At 46.3% G+C, this 14,743-nt stretch overlaps 1 protein-coding gene and 1 pseudogene across 1 annotated transcript in view; both read right to left on the bottom strand.

The window, feature by feature from the left end:
• Nucleotides 1–14,743, bottom strand: part of ctsa (cathepsin A) — a 133,760-nt gene that overhangs the window by 88,856 nt on the left and 30,161 nt on the right. The window lies entirely within an intron of this gene.
• LOC117377806 (spermatogenesis-associated protein 13-like) overlaps nucleotides 1–14,743 on the bottom strand; it is a 75,221-nt pseudogene that overhangs the window by 58,692 nt on the left and 1,786 nt on the right.

The raw sequence follows: 14,743 nt of genomic DNA, 5'->3' as shown, positions 1-14,743 counted from the left end.
ACTGTGATGTTTATGAATGAGCAGACCGTGGCTCAGACTGTACATCTCCACACGCATCTACTTGTTCAAACACAACACACACAAACAGAGCTGCAGGACGCACAAACATCTCAAACTACAAGCGTTTACAACAAACACAACACAACAAGAGTCTGAGGACTGAGGCGTTTGAGTTATCTACGTCCACGGAGAAAAGCAAGTGACATCAACAGGCAAGTTACTAGTCAGATCTGTGGAGCAGTGTCCCTTTGTTTTTATATTCACAAAAAATGATGCTGGAAAAAAGCAGCAAACAACAAACAGATTCCCAGATGCCCCGGAGGGAAGAAACCCGTGGAGATGTTCAGGCACTGACTGTGATCCAGCTGTTCCATAGTTGTCGATACTTTAAGTATGTGCAAATACTCGATATTTACGTTTAACGAGTTTTATAACTGTTATGTTTCATATGACACCGGCGTATAGACCAGACGGATATATGATGAGGCAGAATGACTCAGTATCGGTGCCAATATCCGATACCAGTATCGTATCAGTGCATCTCTCTGATAGATGGACACATTTACGAGCAGCAAACACAAAAAACACGTCCATCAACTCAGTGTTTATGAAAAAAACAAACTGACGACACAAACTCAGACAGCAGCGTGTGCACGAGGAGCTGTGCACGAGGAGCTGTGCACGAGGAGCTGTGCACGAGGAGCTGTGCACGAGGAGCTGTGCACGAGGGGCAGTGCACGAGGGGCAGTGCACGAGGAGCTGTGCACGAGGGGCTGTGCACGAGGGGCAGTGCACGAGGAGCTGTGCACGAGGGGCTGTGCACGAGGGGCAGTGCACGAGGGGCTGTGCACGAGGGGCTGTGCACGAGGGGCTGTGCACGAGGGGCTGTGCACAGAGGACAAAAGTGTCTCTCCTCCTCCCCTCTCTGCTCCTCTCGTCTCTCCTCTCCTCCTCTCTCCTTCCCTCCACTCCCCTCTCCTCCTCTCTCCTCCTCTCTCCTCCCCTCTACTCCTTCCTCCTCCCTCCTCTCCTCTCTCCTCTCCTCCTCTCCTCTCTCCTCCTCTCTCCTCCTCTCCTCTCTCCTCCTCTCCTCTCTCCTCCTCTCTCCTCTCCTCTCCTCCTCTCTCCTCTCCTCTCTCATCCTCTCTCCTCCTCTCCTCTCCTCCTCTCCTCTCTCCTCCTCTCTCCTCTCCTCCTCTCTCTTCTCCTCTCTCCTCCTCCGCTCTCTACTCCTCTCTTCTCTCCTCTCTCTTCTCCTCCTCTCCTCCTCTCTCCTCCTCTCCTCTCTTCTCCTCCCTCCTCTCCTCTCTTCTCTCCTCTTCTCTCTCCTCCTCTCTCCTCCTCTCTCCTCTCCTCCTCTCCTCTCTCCTCTCCTCCTCTCCTCCTCTCTCCTCCTCTCCTCTCTCCTCCTCTCTCCTCTCCTCTCTCCTCTCTCCTCCTCTCCTCTCCTCCTCTCTCCTCTCCTCTCTCCTCCTCTCTCCTCCTCTCTCCTCCTCTCCTCTCTCCTCCTCTCTCCTCTCCTCCTCTCTCCTCTCCTCTCTCCTCCTCTCCTCTCTTCTCCTCTCTCCTCCTCTCCTCTCCTCTCTCCTCTCTCCTCCTCTCCTCTCCTCCTCTCTCCTCTCCTCTCTCCTCCTCTCTCCTCTCCTCTCTCCTCTCCTCCTCTCTCCTCTCCTCTCTTCCTCTCTCCTCTCCTTTCTCCTCCTCTCCTCTCTCCTCCTCTCTCCTCTCTCCTCTCCTCTCTCCTCCTCTCCTCTCTCCTCCTCTCCTCTCTCCTCCTCTCCTCTCTCCTCTCCTCTCCTCTCTCCTCCTCTCCTCTCTCCTCTCCTCTCTCCTCCTTCTCTCCTCTCTCCTCCTCTCCTCTCCTCCTTCTCTCCTCTCCTCTCTCCTCCTCTCCTCTCCTCCTTCTCTCCTCTCCTCTCTCCTCCTCTCCTCTCTCCTCTTCTCTACTCCTCCTCTCTCCTTCTCTTCTCTCCTCCTCTCCTCTCTCCTCTCCTCTCTCCTCCTCTCTCCTCCTCTCCTCTCTCCTCTCCTCTCTCCTCTCCTCTCTCCTCCTCTCTCCTCCTCTCCTCTCTCCTCTCCTCTCTCCTCCTCTCTCCTCCTCTCCTCTCTCCTCTCCTCTCTCCTCCTCTCCTCTCTCCTCCTTCTCTCCTCTCCTCTCCTCTCTCCTCCTCTCCTCTCTCCTCTCTCCTCCTCTCTCCTCCTCTCCTTCTCTCCTCTCTCCTCTCTCCTCCTCTCTCCTCCTCTCCTTCTCTCCTCTCTCCTCCTCTTCTCCTCTCTCCTCTCCTCTCCTCTCTCCTCCTCTCCTCTCTCCTCTCTCCTCCTCTCTCCTCCTCTCCTTCTCTCCTCTCTCCTCTCTCCTCCTCTCTCCTCCTCTCCTTCTCTCCTCTCTCCTCCTCTTCTCCTCTCTCCTCTCTCCTCCTCTCTCCTTCTCTCCACTTTGTCGTTTGTCGCTGACTCATGCACTGAACAAATAGACAGTGTTACATAATTTGATTAGGATGAAGCAAAAAGACACAAACAGAACCAAACAGAACAACACGGAACCAAACAGAACCAAACAGAACAACACGGAACCAAACAGAACCAAACAGAACAACACGGAACCAAACAGAACCAAACGGAACTTCACAGAACCTAATAGAGCGAGGTCTAAAATGAATCATACTCAAAAAAGTGCAGTTTAAAAGTGAGCGGTCTGCAGAGGGACGAGCGGTTCAGTCCTGGTTCAGTCCTGGTTTAGTCCTGGTTTAGTCCTGGTTTAGTCCTAGTTTAGTCCTGGTTCAGTCCTGGTTCAGTCCTGGTTTAGTCCTGGTTTAGTCCTGGTTTAGTCCTAGTTTAGTCCTGGTTTAGTCCTGGTTTAGACCTGGTTTAGTCCTGGTTTAGTCCTGGCTTAGTCCTGGTTTAGTCCTAGTTTAGTCCTGGTTTAGTCCTGGTTTAGACCTGGTTTAGTCCTGGTTTAGTCCTGGTTTAGTCCTGGCTTAGTCCTGGTTTAGTCCTGGTTTAGTCCTGGTTTAGTCCTGGTTTAGTCCTGGTTTAGTTCTTTTTATAGAGTATAATTCTGCATGAGCCTTATTATGAGAGAGCACACTTTTTCTGACAGATGACAGGAAAAAGAGGAAGAGGAAGAGAGGAGAAGAGGAAAGGAAGGAAGAGAAGAGGAGAGGAAAAGAAGAAAGGGGGAAGGAAGACAGGAGGAGAGGAAGAGCAGAGGAGGAGAGAAAGAGAGAAAGGAAGGAAGGATGAGAGGAGGGAAGGAAGAGAGGAGGGAAGGATGAGAGGAGGGAAGGAAGAGAGGAGGGAAGGAAGAGAGGAGGGAAGGATGAGAGGAGGGAAGGAAGAGAGGAGGGAAGGAAGAGAGGAGGGAAGGAAGAGAGGAGGGAAGGAAGAGAGGAGGGAAGGAAGAGGACTCCGTCCTGAGGCCTGATCTCTGGAGTCAGATGTTCCACAAGAAACATCAGCTTCAGTGTCTCTCAGTAAACAGAGCTCACTTAGTGAAGCTCACAGACCGGCCCACATAGACCCGGCCCACAAAGACCCGGCCCACAAAGACCCGGCCCACAAAGACCCGGCCCACAAAGACCCGGCCCACAAAGACCCGGCCCACAAAGACCCGGCCCACATAGACCCGGCCCACATAGATTTGGCCCACATAGACCCGGCCCACATAGATTTGGCCCACATAGATTTGGCCCACATAGACCCGGCCCACAAAGACCCGGCCCACAAAGACCCGGCCCACAAAGACCCGGCCCACAAAGACCCGGCCCACATAGACCCGGCCCACATAGATTTGGCCCACATAGACCCGGCCCACATAGATTTGGCCCACATAGATTTGGCCCACATAGACCCGGCCCACAAAGACCCGGCCCACAAAGACCCGGCCCACATAGATCCGGCCCGCAAAGACCCGGCCCACATAGATCCGGCCCACATAGATCCGGCCCGCATAGATCCGGCCCGCAAAGACCCGGCCCACATAGATCCGGCCCACATAGATCCGGCCCACACACTGAAACATACAGAACATAACGCTAACTCCTCTATAGAACATGCTCATGTTAACTCCTTTATAAAACACAAGAACACGAGGAGAATATGGAGGAGAACATGTGGAGAACCAGGGGAGAACCAGGGGAGAACATGTGGAGAACCAGGGGAGAACCAGGGGAACATGTGGAGAACCAGGGGAGAACATGTGGAGAACCTGGGGAGAACATGTGGAGAACCAGAGGAGAACCAGGGGAGAACCAGGGGGGAACATGGGGCCAACTGAGGTACAAAAGTGTCATGTACAAAAGGGGCCGTCTCCTCGCGCCCACGCGCTCCTCCATTTAGATCACACTTTAAAAGAGGCTAAAGATAGAAACAAGGAGATGAGCCAGCGCCGCCATGGCAACCACCAGGTCACAAGATCCGGTTTAGTCCCAGTTTAGTCCTGGTTCAGTCCTGGTTTAGTCCTGGTTCAGTCCTGGTTCAGTCCTGGTTCAGTTCTGGTTCAGTCCTGGTTCAGTTCTGGTTCAGTCCTGGTTCAGTCCTGGTTCAGTCAGTTCAGATAATTGGAGACATTAAATATATCACTATAAAATAAAATAAAAATGCTTTGATGAACCAAAAAAATGAACTAAAAACGTTGGGAGTCATTTCATTCATCGTTCTGGGGGATTTTCCTGCGTAGTCCCAGACCTGGTTTTCTCAGAATGGTGTAGATCTCAGGGCTAAACTTCAAGCTGAAACATGTTCCCACAAATGTGAAAAATCAGACTTCCAGGTTTGGATTAAACGTTCTAAGTTTAAGAAGCATCATGTGACAACAATAAGGATGTTTCAAGTTACTGTTCTGTTCCTGAAACTGAAACTCGCCCGAGGCCCGAGGCTCAAACACCGATCTGAACAAACCAACATCACAGAGAACGGACACACAGACCTCTGGTTTTAGAAACTGTTTAACTTTTAATAAATGTGGAGAGATATTTACACGCTGTGTTAAAGACTTAAACATCTGGAATATTTTGGTGAAGACTTTGAGTTTCTCATCACAGAGATTTCATAAAACCCAAAGTAAATTGAGGAGTTAAAGGCATCAGAAACTTTGGTTAATGTCAAGACTTCAACAAGTTCAAAAACTCAAAAAACAAAACCTGAACATCCAAAACCTGAACATCTAAAACCTGAACATCAAACTCTCTCCTTAATCCTAAACCGGTGCATTAGACTGACACATTTCCACCTTCAGACTCCAAACCTTAAGGTTGTAAAAGTTGTTAATGATGCTATGAGATTTTATGTATAAATCTATAAATAAAATAAATAAAAACACTCACGACGTTGACCTGCAGTGGCTCGGACCCCGGTCTCAAAAGGCGTCTTCTTCTGCAACTTCCAGATCTTAGACGCACAGACGAGCACTGCCCCAAGTCTTTGAATGAAAAAAACACTTATATATAAGTACATATAAGTACATATATATAAATACTTTTACCTGAGTGTGGCAGTCTCAGAGCCAGGGCCGTGACAGAGCAGCTGGGCAGAGGCAGAGAGCGACACCGCTGGAGGGAGGTTTTGAGGGGGGGCTCCAGAGGGGACCCCCCTGGGGGTCTGGACAAGGCCTAAAGGGACTGAACTGTTAGAATCCACATGTACAAACATACACGTCTGTAGACACACACATGCACCAGGCTAGCATGCACACTGTGCACTTTATATTTGTCATGTGATTAGTCTGGGTTAGTCTGGGTTAATGTGGGTTAGTCTGGGTTAATGTGGGTTAGTCTGGGTTAGTCTGGGTTAGTGCATGTGCCAAATGTCCCAGTTTTGACCCAGTACAGGCCCAGTTATTTAAACTTTTGTTACTGTTTTTAAACTGCATTTGTCTTAAACCTGGTTTAGTCCTGGTTTAGTCCTGGTTTAGTCCCGGTTTAGTCCCGGTTTAGTCCCGGTTTAGTACCGGTTTAGTCTCGGTTTAGTCCCGGTTTAGTCCCGGTTTAGTCCCGGTTTAGTCCCGGTTTAGTTTCGGTTTAGTCCTGGTTTAGTTCTGGTTTAGTCCTGGTTTAGTCCCAGTTTAGTCCTGGTTTAGTCCTGGTTTAGTCTCGGTTTAGTCCTGGTTTAGTCTCGGTTTAGTCCTGGTTTAGTTCCGGTTTAGTCCCGGTTTAGTCTCGGTTTAGTCCTGGTTTAGTCCTGGTTTAGTCTCGGTTTAGTCCTGGTTTAGTTCCGGTTTGGTCCTGGTTTAGTTCTGGTTTAGTTCTGGTTTAGTCCTGGTTTAGTCCTGGTTTAGTCTCGGTTTAGTCCTGGTTTAGTCCTGGTTTAGTCCTGGTTTAGTCCTGGTTTAGTCTCGGTTTTATTCCTGGTTTAGTTCCGGTTTGGTCCTGGTTTAGTTCTGGTTTAGTCCTGGTTTAGTTCTGGTTTAGTCCTGGTTTAGTCCTGGTTTAGTCTCGGTTTAGTCCTGGTTTAGTTCCGGTTTGGTCCTGGTTTAGTTCTGGTTTAGTTCTGGTTTAGTCCTGGTTTAGTCCTGGTTTAGTCTCGATTTAGTCTCGGTTTATTCCTGGTTTAGTCCTGGTTTAGTCCTGGTTTAGTCCTGGTTTAGTTCCGGTTTGGTCCTGGTTTAGTTCTGGTTTAGTCCTGGTTTAGTTCTGGTTTAGTCTCGGTTTAGTCCTGGTTTAGTCCTGGTTTAGTTCTGGTTTAGTCTCGGTTTAGTCCTGGTTTAGTCCTGGTTTAGTCCTGGTTGAGTCCTGGTTGAGTCCTGGTTTAGTCCTGGTTTAGTTCCGGTTTAGTCCTGGTTTAGTCTCGGTTTGGTCCTGGTTTAGTTCCGGTTTGGTCCTGGTTTAGTTCTGGTTTAGTCCTGGTTTAGTTCTGGTTTAGTCCTGGTTTAGTCCTGGTTTAGTCTCGGTTTAGTCCTGGTTTAGTTCCGGTTTGGTCCTGGTTTAGTTCTGGTCTAGTCCTGGTTTAGTTCTGGTTTAGTCTCGGTTTAGTCCTGGTTTAGTCCTGGTTTAGTTCTGGTTTAGTCTCGGTTTAGTCCTGGTTTAGTCCTGGTTTAGTCCTGGTTTAGTCCTGGTTTAGTTCCGGTTTAGTCCTGGTTTAGTCTCGGTTTGGTCCTGGTTTAGTTCCGGTTTGGTCCTGGTTTAGTTCTGGTTTAGTCCTGGTTTAGTCCTGGTTTAGTCCTGGTTTAGTTCCGGTTTAGTCCTGGTTTAGTCCTGGTTTAGTCCTGGTTTAGTCTTGGTTTAGTCCCGGTTTAGTCCCGGTTTAGTCCCGGTTTAGTCCTGGTTTAGTTCTGGTTTAGTCCTGGTTTAGTCCCGGTTTAGTCCCGGTTTAGTTCTGGTTTAGTCCCGGTTTAGTCTCGGTTTAGTCCTGGTTTAGTCCTGGTTTAGTCCTGGTTTAGTCTCGGTTTAGTCCTGGTTTAGTCTCGGTTTAGTCCTGGTTTAGTTCCGGTTTAGTCCCGGTTTAGTCTCGGTTTAGTCCTGGTTTAGTCCTGGTTTAGTCTCGGTTTAGTCCTGGTTTAGTTCCGGTTTGGTCCTGGTTTAGTTCTGGTTTAGTTCTGGTTTAGTCCTGGTTTAGTCCTGGTTTAGTCTCGGTTTAGTCCTGGTTTAGTCCTGGTTTAGTCCTGGTTTAGTCTCGGTTTTATTCCTGGTTTAGTTCCGGTTTGGTCCTGGTTTAGTTCTGGTTTAGTCCTGGTTTAGTTCTGGTTTAGTCCTGGTTTAGTCCTGGTTTAGTCTCGGTTTAGTCCTGGTTTAGTTCCGGTTTGGTCCTGGTTTAGTTCTGGTTTAGTTCTGGTTTAGTCCTGGTTTAGTCCTGGTTTAGTCTCGATTTAGTCTCGGTTTATTCCTGGTTTAGTCCTGGTTTAGTCCTGGTTTAGTCCTGGTTTAGTTCCGGTTTGGTCCTGGTTTAGTTCTGGTTTAGTCCTGGTTTAGTCCTGGTTTAGTCTCGGTTTAGTCCTGGTTTAGTTCCGGTTTGGTCCTGGTTTAGTTCTGGTTTAGTTCTGGTTTAGTTCTGGTTTAGTCTCGGTTTAGTCCTGGTTTAGTTCCGGTTTGGTCCTGGTTTAGTTCTGGTTTAGTTCTGGTTTAGTCCTGGTTTAGTCCTGGTTTAGTCTCGGTTTAGTCCTGGTTTAGTCCTGGTTTAGTCCTGGTTTAGTCTCGGTTTTATTCCTGGTTTAGTTCCGGTTTGGTCCTGGTTTAGTTCTGGTTTAGTCCTGGTTTAGTTCTGGTTTAGTCCTGGTTTAGTCCTGGTTTAGTCTCGGTTTAGTCCTGGTTTAGTTCCGGTTTGGTCCTGGTTTAGTTCTGGTTTAGTTCTGGTTTAGTCCTGGTTTAGTCCTGGTTTAGTCTCGATTTAGTCTCGGTTTATTCCTGGTTTAGTCCTGGTTTAGTCCTGGTTTAGTCCTGGTTTAGTTCCGGTTTGGTCCTGGTTTAGTTCTGGTTTAGTCCTGGTTTAGTCCTGGTTTAGTCTCGGTTTAGTCCTGGTTTAGTTCCGGTTTGGTCCTGGTTTAGTTCTGGTTTAGTTCTGGTTTAGTTCTGGTTTAGTCTCGGTTTAGTCCTGGTTTAGTCCTGGTTTAGTTCTGGTTTAGTCTCGGTTTAGTCCTGGTTTAGTCCTGGTTTAGTCCTGGTTGAGTCCTGGTTGAGTCCTGGTTTAGTCCTGGTTTAGTTCCGGTTTAGTCCTGGTTTAGTCTCGGTTTGGTCCTGGTTTAGTTCCGGTTTGGTCCTGGTTTAGTTCTGGTTTAGTCCTGGTTTAGTCCTGGTTTAGTCCTGGTTTAGTTCTGGTTTAGTCTTGGTTTAGTCTTGGTTTAGTCCTGGTTTAGTCCTGGTTTAGTCCTGGTTTAGTCCTGGTTTAGTTCCGGTTTAGTCCCGGTTTAGTCTCGGTTTAGTCCTGGTTTAGTCCTGGTTTAGTCTCGGTTTAGTCCTGGTTTAGTTCCGGTTTGGTCCTGGTTTAGTTCTGGTTTAGTTCTGGTTTAGTCCTGGTTTAGTCCTGGTTTAGTCTCGGTTTAGTCCTGGTTTAGTCCTGGTTTAGTCCTGGTTTAGTCCTGGTTTAGTCTCGGTTTTATTCCTGGTTTAGTTCCGGTTTGGTCCTGGTTTAGTTCTGGTTTAGTCCTGGTTTAGTTCTGGTTTAGTCCTGGTTTAGTCCTGGTTTAGTCTCGGTTTAGTCCTGGTTTAGTTCCGGTTTGGTCCTGGTTTAGTTCTGGTTTAGTTCTGGTTTAGTCCTGGTTTAGTCCTGGTTTAGTCTCGATTTAGTCTCGGTTTATTCCTGGTTTAGTCCTGGTTTAGTCCTGGTTTAGTCCTGGTTTAGTTCCGGTTTGGTCCTGGTTTAGTTCTGGTTTAGTCCTGGTTTAGTTCTGGTTTAGTCTCGGTTTAGTCCTGGTTTAGTCCTGGTTTAGTTCTGGTTTAGTCTCGGTTTAGTTCTGGTTTAGTCCTGGTTTAGTCCTGGTTTAGTCTCGATTTAGTCTCGGTTTATTCCTGGTTTAGTCCTGGTTTAGTCCTGGTTTAGTCCTGGTTTAGTTCCGGTTTAGTCCTGGTTTAGTCTCGGTTTGGTCCTGGTTTAGTTCCGGTTTGGTCCTGGTTTAGTTCTGGTTTAGTCCTGGTTTAGTTCTGGTTTAGTCCTGGTTTAGTCCTGGTTTAGTCTCGGTTTAGTCCTGGTTTAGTTCCGGTTTGGTCCTGGTTTAGTTCTGGTCTAGTCCTGGTTTAGTTCTGGTTTAGTCTCGGTTTAGTCCTGGTTTAGTCCTGGTTTAGTTCTGGTTTAGTCTCGGTTTAGTCCTGGTTTAGTCCTGGTTTAGTCCTGGTTTAGTCCTGGTTTAGTTCCGGTTTAGTCCTGGTTTAGTCTCGGTTTGGTCCTGGTTTAGTTCCGGTTTGGTCCTGGTTTAGTTCTGGTTTAGTCCTGGTTTAGTCCTGGTTTAGTCCTGGTTTAGTTCCGGTTTAGTCCTGGTTTAGTCCTGGTTTAGTCCTGGTTTAGTCTTGGTTTAGTCCCGGTTTAGTCCCGGTTTAGTCCCGGTTTAGTCCTGGTTTAGTTCTGGTTTAGTCCTGGTTTAGTCCCGGTTTAGTCCCGGTTTAGTTCTGGTTTAGTCCCGGTTTAGTCTCGGTTTAGTCCTGGTTTAGTCCTGGTTTAGTCCTGGTTTAGTCTCGGTTTAGTCCTGGTTTAGTCTCGGTTTAGTCCTGGTTTAGTTCCGGTTTAGTCCCGGTTTAGTCTCGGTTTAGTCCTGGTTTAGTCCTGGTTTAGTCTCGGTTTAGTCCTGGTTTAGTTCCGGTTTGGTCCTGGTTTAGTTCTGGTTTAGTTCTGGTTTAGTCCTGGTTTAGTCCTGGTTTAGTCTCGGTTTAGTCCTGGTTTAGTCCTGGTTTAGTCCTGGTTTAGTCTCGGTTTTATTCCTGGTTTAGTTCCGGTTTGGTCCTGGTTTAGTTCTGGTTTAGTCCTGGTTTAGTTCTGGTTTAGTCCTGGTTTAGTCCTGGTTTAGTCTCGGTTTAGTCCTGGTTTAGTTCCGGTTTGGTCCTGGTTTAGTTCTGGTTTAGTTCTGGTTTAGTCCTGGTTTAGTCCTGGTTTAGTCTCGATTTAGTCTCGGTTTATTCCTGGTTTAGTCCTGGTTTAGTCCTGGTTTAGTCCTGGTTTAGTTCCGGTTTGGTCCTGGTTTAGTTCTGGTTTAGTCCTGGTTTAGTCCTGGTTTAGTCTCAGTTTAGTCCTGGTTTAGTTCCGGTTTGGTCCTGGTTTAGTTCTGGTTTAGTTCTGGTTTAGTTCTGGTTTAGTCTCGGTTTAGTCCTGGTTTAGTCCTGGTTTAGTTCTGGTTTAGTCTCGGTTTAGTCCTGGTTTAGTCCTGGTTTAGTCCTGGTTGAGTCCTGGTTGAGTCCTGGTTTAGTCCTGGTTTAGTTCCGGTTTAGTCCTGGTTTAGTCTCGGTTTGGTCCTGGTTTAGTTCCGGTTTGGTCCTGGTTTAGTTCTGGTTTAGTCCTGGTTTAGTCCTGGTTTAGTCCTGGTTTAGTTCTGGTTTAGTCTTGGTTTAGTCTTGGTTTAGTCCTGGTTTAGTCCTGGTTTAGTCCTGGTTTAGTCCTGGTTTAGTTCCGGTTTAGTCCTGGTCTTTCTTGTTGAACAGTTCTCAGTCTGATCCATGTTTTTGCCTGAAGCCAAATCAGATCAAACTGAACATCACCAGGACGAGCCCAGACCACGAGAGGAGCAGGAGGAGAAGGAGAAAGAGGAGGTGGTCTGAAGCAGAAGGAGAAGAAGGAGGAGGTGATCTGAAGCAGAAGGAGAAGAAGGAGCAGGAGGAGGTGATCTGAAGCAGAAGGAGGTGCAGTATAAGTTCTAGGTCAGTTCTGTCGGCTGCTCTTTAAAAACTCGTAATGGGACTGAGCTATTTTAATAATCGACAACTGAAGAGGCTCTGACCTACTACTACTACTACTACTACTACTACTACTATTACTACTACTACTACTACTACTACTACTACTACTACTACTACTACTACTACTACTACTACTATTACTACTACTACTACTACTACTACTACTACTACTATTACTACTACTACTACTACTACTATTACTACTACTACTACTACTACTATTACTACTACTACTACTACTACTACTACTACTATTACTACTACTACCAATACAACAACAACTACTACTACTATTACTACTACTACTACTACTACTACTACTTCAACTACTACTACTACTACTACTACTATTACTACTACTACTAATACAACTACTACTACTATTACTACTATTACTACTACTATTACTACTATTAGTATACCACATCCAGTTTTCTTCATTTTTCTTGCACATTTCATGTCAGAGTTTAAACCTCAGATTTGTGACTGAGCTGAGGTCACAGGTCCAAAGTTCGATTATAACTGTTCTGGAGGCAAGTAGAGATGCACCGATACGATACTGGTATTGAATATCAGCACCGATACTGAACCGGGAGCTGTATCGCTGTCGTCTCCACGACATCGATTCAGTTGATTCCGGGTTGGGCTTTAACTAAATGTTTGAACTTTAGTTCATCCAAAGCTTCAGTCTGAAATGTGACAGTTACAGAAGACGACTGGAGCTGGAATCAGAGACAATAAGAGCCGATCTCCATCTTTACTCTGGTATCGGTTAATATCGAGTATCTGCAGAAAGTCAACATCACAGAATGTCAAAGTATCGGTATCGGAGTTGAAGAAGCTGGATCGGTGCATCTCAACAAGCCAGAGCAGAGACATATTTTGGTTCTTTTGGAAATAATAATTTTGTGGCTAAAATGACAGTTTTTTTAGTGCTTGGTGTTGGTCAGATAAAAGATATTTGTGATTGTATTTCATTTGTATTTTAATGTTTCTGTGGGACAAACACAGATCCTCTTACTCTGAGCTGTAGCTCTCTAGTAACACTGGTCTCTATGGCAGAGTAGGGCCTGGCTCGAGTAGTGGTCAGTTTCTGCCCTGAAGAGAGGTGTACGCTGGGAGCCCGTCTTCTCCTCCTCCTGCACAGAGAGCCCACCTCGCTGTAGTGGCTGTAGTAGTCCTGGGCGGCCTCGGGTCTGTGGAGATCCAAGATGGTGGAGGCCGGACGTGGGCAGAGGCGGGCGTGGTGCACGGTGGGACACAGGAGTCTGACAGAGGAGCCTGTCTGCAGGGCAATCTGCTCACACAGCTGAGATTGGCACACACACTCAGGGTTTGCCTCACAATGAGATGACATCACAACACGACCAATCATATTTAACGTAGATGATGTCACAACACTCTACTGGCCAATCATATTTAACACAGATGTGCAGCTAAAGTAAATCTTGTCCAAACTCAGATGTGTGTTGTTGTTATGGTTGTTGGGGTTGTTGTTTTTGTGGTTGTTGTTGTGGTGGTGGTGGTTGTTGTTGTGGTTATTGTGGTTGTTGTTGTTGTTGTTGTTGTTGTTGTTGTTGTTGTGGTTGTGGTTGTTGTTGTTGTTGTTGTTGTTGTTGTGGTGGTGGTTGTTGTGGGGGTGGTGGTTGTTGTTGTGGTTATGGTTGTTGTGGTTGTTGTTGTTGTGGTGGTGGTGGTGGTGGTTGTTGTTGTGGTGGTGGTTGTTGTTGTTATGGTTGTTATTGTTGTTGTGGTGGTGGTTGTTGTTGTTATGGTTGTTGTTGTTGTTGTGTTGGTGGTGGTTGTTGTTGTGGTTATGGTTGTTGTTGTTGTTATGGTTGTATGGTTGTATAATCCACAACTGCACTGTCCTTTTCAATGTTTGTTTTTATCTGAATGTTTTTAACTGTATGTTCTTAAATGTAGATTTGAACTGTCTGTAAATTGTATTGTATTGTGTTGTATTGTAAGGTGACCTTGAGCGCCCAGAAAGGCGCCCTATAAATAAAATGTATTATTATTATTATTATTATTATTATTGTTGTTGAGGTTGTTGTGGTTGTTGTGGTTGCTGTTGTGGTTGTTGTGGTGGTGGTGATGGTTGTTGTTGTTGAGGTTGTTGTGGTGGTTGAGGTTGTTGTGGTTGTTGAGGTTGTTGTGGTTGTTGTGGTTGTTGTTGTGGTTGTTGAGGTTGTTGTGGTTGTTGTGGTTGTTGTTGTGGTTGTTGAGGTTGTTGTTGTTGTTGTTGAGGTTGTTGTGGTTGTTGAGATTGTTGTGGTTGTTGTGGTTGTTGTGGTTGTTGTGGTTGTTGTGGTTGTTTTTGTTGTTGTTGAGGTTGTTGTGGTTGTTGTGGTTGTTGAGGTTGTTGTGGTTGTTGAGGTTGTTGTGGTTGTTGAGGTTGTTGTGGTTGTTGTTGTTGTGGTTGTTTTTGTTGTTGTTGAGGTTGTTGTGGTTGTTGTTGTTGTTGTTGTTGTTGTTGTTGTTGTTGTTGTTGAGGTTGTTGTGGTTGTTGAGATTGTTGTGGTTGTTGTGGTTGTTGAGGTTGTTGTGGTTGTTGAGGTTGTTTTTGTTGTTGTTGTGGTTGTTGAGGTTGTTGTGGTTGTTGTTGTGGTTGTTGTTGTTGTGGTTGTTGAGGTTGTTGAGGTTGTTGTGGTTGTTGTGGTTGTTGTGGTTGTTGTTGTTGTGGTTGTTGTGGTTATTGTGGTTGTTGTGGTTGTTGAGGTTGTTGTGGTTGTTGTTGTTGTTGTTGTGGTTGTTGAGGTTGTTGAGGTTGTTGAGGTTGTTGTTGTTGTTGTTGTGGTTGTTGAGGTTGTTGTGGTTGTTGTGGTTGTTGTATATATGTACGTACATGTACATACATGTGTGTATATGAATGTACAAATCAAAAACATTTTGAGCCCTTTTTCAGACTCATTGTCCAGAGACGTCACACTGCATCTCGTCATGGAGAGTTTGGGTGAACGTGTGCAGACTCATCAGAGCCACAGGGGGGCGTGGCTAATGTCACAGGGAGTTTGAGCTAACGTGCACGGACTCGTCGGAGCTACAGGGGGTGTGGCTAATGAGAACTGAAGGCAGCCTCACTAACCTCCAGGGTTAGACACACAGGGACAGATATAAAGGCATTTCCTCTCATCACACAACAGGAAACACTGTGCTGAAAATCCCTCTGGTGGCCAACAGAGGGAGCAAAAGGACAGCTGTCTGTGTGTCACTCCTTTAAGGGACTTAAGGCCTGTTATTTCTGTGTTTTTATTTTTCTGTCTGTCAACAGTTAATCAGACGCACCTCAAACTCATATCACTGAGTAAAAGGATTTCATGAATTTGTTTAATCTTCTGTATTATGTAACAGAGGAGCAAATACTTTTACTTCAAATAAATGTTAAAGTAATTGAAGTACTAACTACGGCACTATTACTACAGTACATACAC

Source organism: Periophthalmus magnuspinnatus, chromosome 10, assembly GCF_009829125.3.
Source record: "Periophthalmus magnuspinnatus isolate fPerMag1 chromosome 10, fPerMag1.2.pri, whole genome shotgun sequence".
NCBI classification, from domain to species: domain Eukaryota; kingdom Metazoa; phylum Chordata; class Actinopteri; order Gobiiformes; family Gobiidae; genus Periophthalmus; species Periophthalmus magnuspinnatus.
The sequence above is the reverse complement of the archived record's forward strand: the minus strand, read 5'-3'. Positions and strand labels throughout refer to the sequence as shown.